This window comes from Megascapheus bottae, chromosome X (genome assembly GCF_031878675.1).
Source record: "Megascapheus bottae isolate mThoBot1 chromosome X, mThoBot2.hap1, whole genome shotgun sequence".
In the NCBI taxonomy this organism is placed as follows: Eukaryota; Metazoa; Chordata; class Mammalia; order Rodentia; family Geomyidae; genus Megascapheus; species Megascapheus bottae.
The window spans coordinates 40,004,669-40,009,239 of NC_143547.1; the positions used below are offsets into that span (position 1 = coordinate 40,004,669).

Below are 4,571 nucleotides of genomic sequence, written 5' to 3' on the forward strand. Positions count from 1 at the left end.
AGCTCTATAGTGTCATTGCACTGAAGAGAGACAAGGCACTTTGCCAAGTCAACCTCTCTGTGTGCTTACTCTGAGACAAGTAGTAGGAGGCAAGACATGATCTGGGCTCTATAGGCAAGTTCCATTTCTTACCAGCCATTTGGGAATATTATGCAGTATTTTCAAATTGTTAAAAAGGTTAAATACCATATTATGTGAATTTAAATGGAAAATTCTATTATGATGAGTTGACGATAAGGACCTTGGTGACAATTATATCTTTTTTTTTAATTAAGTATGTGTACAAAAGGTTAAAATTCTGTATGTTAGGTTGTGAGTGCAGTGCGTCCTGATCTATGTCACCCCTTCTTTTGCCTTCCCCTTTTGTTCTCCTCCTGTCCCACAATATTTTGATGATGAAAGTACAAGAGTATTAATAAAGGACAATCTGTTGAACCTTAAGAATGATGAAGGAAAAACAAACAAGATACTGGTATGTAATACAGATTGAAATACATATCGTGTGTGTGTGTGTGTGTGTGTGTGTGTGTGTGTGTGTGTGTGTGTGTGTGTATTGTAAAAAAATATATGCAGTCACCTATCCTGGGCTGTTCTGCTGGTGACCAGGTGTACAAGAAAACCACAACTGTGCTACCCAGCTGAGGTCTAAGTAGACACTCAAAAGCATGTGCCATTCACCATTTGGAAAAGGCAGGTGTGCCAAAAACAACTACTCAACCCTACGGGTAATCAGCTTTGTGCCCCGCAGCATTAGAACCAAAGGTTAACATCAACAGCTGGTCCCTGCTACTGAGAATCTGGTGGACAAGCCCCAACAGTGGCTCTATCTAGCCGAATTCCAAATACTCACAGAGATAACTGCAAGCCACTACGGGAAATCAGCTGTACACTCTCCTGACCCCAGAAATGCCAAAAGCGCAAATCCACACCTGGACCCACGTACCTGAAGTCAACAATGGAATTAATTGGGCAGAGAACCACACATATACACAGATATCCAGAGAGAAACACCAGCTCAAAACCAATTAAGACCACCACCTACTGACTACAGAGCGAACCTACAACAGTAGTTAGCAAGCCCTGCACTACCAATGTGGAAATCACAGAGACAAATCACGAAACTTATAAATAAAGTCCCACAAAAATCCAAAAAGGTAACACGAGTGAAGGGATGAGAGAAAAGTCACCATTCAAAGAAATGACACTCGAAGAGGCTTGAGACATGACTCTGTTCAAGGAGATGATTGCGGACATGACTAAAGATATTACAGCACGGGCCGGGAGTTTGGCCTAGTGGTTAAAGACCCGGGTTTGATTCCTCGGTACCACATACATAGAAAAAGGCCGGAAGTGGTGCTGAGGCTCAAGTGGTAGAGCTCTAGCCTTGAGAAAGTCCAAGGACAGTGCTCAGGCCATGAGCTCAAGCCCAGGACTGGCAAAAAAAAAAGATATTACAGCAGAACTCCAAAAACAATTCCAGGAATATTAGCAGGAAATTACCAAGGAGTTGCACGATTTTCAAAGAGAAGTGGAGACAAAAATAGACAAAGTTTATACTTCCTTAGATGGAAAGATGAATACCCTCAGAGCAGACATGATGGGCTCAATGTCCACAATGCAAACTGAAATGGAAGCACCAAGCAACAGATTGACTGAGATGGTGGAAGCAATCAGGGAAATGCCAACCCAAAAGAGCCCAGGTCCATACAGTTTCACTACGGAATTCTACAAGACTTTTAAAGATGAATAAATACCTATACTCTTGAAACTCTTCTGAGAAATGGAAGCAGAAGAAGCCATACCAAATTCATTTTATGAAGCTAATGTCACACTTATCCCCAAACCAGGGAAAGACACAACAATTAAAGAGAACTACAGACCTATCTCTCTAATGAACACAGACATAAAGCTCCTCAATAAAATACTAGCCAACAGAACTCAGAAACAAATTTTTAAAACATATACACTATGGGGGGCCAGGAGTTTAGCCTCATGGTAGCATGCTTGCCTAGCATGCATGAAGACCCGGGTTCAATTCCTTTGTACCACATAAACAGAAAAAGCTAGAAAGGGTGCTGTGGCTGCTCAAGTGTCAGAGTGCTACCCTTCAGGAAAAAAACCCAAGGACAGTACTCACTCCCTGAATTCAAGCTCCAGGACTGACTATATATATACATATATACACTATGATCAAGTAGGCTTCATCCCACAGATGCAAGGCTGGTTTAACATTAGTAATCAGTTAATATAATACATCATATCAATAGAGCTAAGGACAAGAATCATATGATAATTTCGCTGGATGCCAAGAAGGCATTTGACAAAATATAGCATCCATTCATGTTGAAAGCAATAGAAAACTAGGAATAGAAAGTACATTCCTTAAAATAATTACAGCAATATATGACAAACCTATAGCCAGTATCATAATAAATGGAGAAAGACTAGAACTATTTATCTTAAAATCAAGAACAAGACAGGGATGCCTGCTCTCTCAAATTCTCTTCAATATAGTGCTGAAACTCTCTTAGCCAGAGCAACAAGGAAAGAGAAGGATAGCAAAGGAATCTACATAGGGAAAGAAGAAATTAAACTATCCCTATTCGCAGATGACATGATCCTCTACTTGAGTGACCCAACAAACTCCACTCCCAAACTCCTAGAACTAATAAATCACTTTAGCAAAGTGGCAAGTTACAAAAGCAACCTTAAAAACTCAGTAGCCTTTCTGTACGCCAATAATACACAAACAGAATGAGAAATCAAGGAAATGATCCCATTTGCAGTAGCCCCAAAAGAATAAAATATTTAGGAATTAACCTAACGAAAGATGTAAAGGAATTATTTAACGAAAACTATAAAAGCCTAACGAAAGAAATTAAAGAGGATACCAGGAAATGGAAAGACATCCCATACTCATGAATAGGGAGAACCAACATAGTGAAAATGACCATACTGCCAAAATTGATACACAATTTAAGTACAATCCCCATCAAAATCCCAAAGACATTCTTTATTGAAATAGACAGTATAATCCAAAGGTTCATATGGAACAAGAAAAGATCTAGAATAGCCAATAGCAATTCTAGGCAAAAAGATCAATGCAGATGTATTACAATACCAGACTTCAAACTCTGCTACAGAGCCATAATAACAAAAACAGCATGGTATTGGCACAAAAACAGACCAGAAGATCAATGAAACAGAATAGAAGATCCAGAAATAAAACCACATACCTATAGTCAACTTATATTCGACAAAGGAGCCAGAAATATACAGTGGAACAAACACAGCCTATTTAATTATTGATGCTGGGAAAACTGGGCAGCCATAGGCACAAAACTAAAAATTGATCCCAGCCTGTTGCCATGCACAAGCATTAACTCAAAATGAATCAAAGACCTCAATATCAGACCAGAAACCCCAAAACTGCTACATGAGAGAGTAGAAGAGATACTGGAACTCACAGGCACACGCAAAAACATCCTGAATAGAGTCCCAGGGCCACAGCAGATTGGAGAGAGATTCAACCAATGGGACTACTTAAAAATGAAAGTTTCTTCGGATCTGTGGCCACTGAATCACCCTCCACTGGGCCTATCGCTCCCCCCTCCCCCCCTCTCTTTGTTAGGACATGGTTCAGACTAAAGCAGACAGTGTCCCAAGCACCTACAGAAAGCTGGTGGCATCCTGCGCTCCTAGGAAGGTGTTTGGTTCCTTCACTTCTGCCATCAACTCTCCATCTCCTTCATCCTGAAAAGCTGAAAACAAGTATGCAGTATGCAGGAGGGAATCCAATTTGTGTACGCCCAACTCCCAAGTGGCAAAAAGGGACTGGAGAATTCTTCAGTCTCCTAAAGTTTCTGAAAAATAAAATCAGATTCCTGAAGAGGCAGGACCCAGTGGCTTAGGAAAAGCAAAGGAAAAGTCACTCCCAAATTCCACACATTATAAAGAGAATCAGTTCCCATTCAGAACACGTCCTTTGCAACCTGATCACTCAGATGATGAAAAAGAATAGAACTTAATTATTCGTATTTGAATAATGTCTCATGTTTACTCTGTATCCTAGAAGTTTATGATGTTTGTCCAATTGGCTTTGTTAAATAGGCATTTGATTTTTTTAAATGTTGCTAAAACTTAATTGTTCAAAAATAAGTAGCTGTTAATCGAAGACTTTGTAAAATTGTGGCTACTTCTTTACTCGTGTTCAGTTTAACACAATATGTTGTTTCTTTGATCTAATGTTAAGGTTCTGTTCTCATAAAAAATTAGATTTCATCATTTAATTACTAATCTCCTACTTTGAGGATTGCTTAGATTTTTGTACTGATGTCATTTTTATGAACATTTGATAATTGGAATGGGGCCATATTTCTATTTCTTTTGTTTGCTCTAAAAGAAAACAGGCTTTTGTACATCAAATAATTCAGTATTATTTAAATTTAAATGAAATATACCATTATTCAGAAAAGGGAGGCCAAAGACATAATGTTGAAAAAAATGATGGGTATCTTTAAAAAAATGTTCAAGACATTTTGATCTTAAGTTTAAATGAATGGAAAAAAATC

At 38.7% G+C, this 4,571-nt stretch overlaps 1 pseudogene; it reads left to right on the top strand.

Moving 5' to 3' along the window:
* The first annotated feature begins 3,634 nt into the window (after positions 1–3,634).
* On the top strand, positions 3,635–4,021 carry LOC150040915 (PCNA-associated factor-like; annotated as a pseudogene).
* The last annotated feature ends 550 nt before the right edge of the window (positions 4,022–4,571 follow it).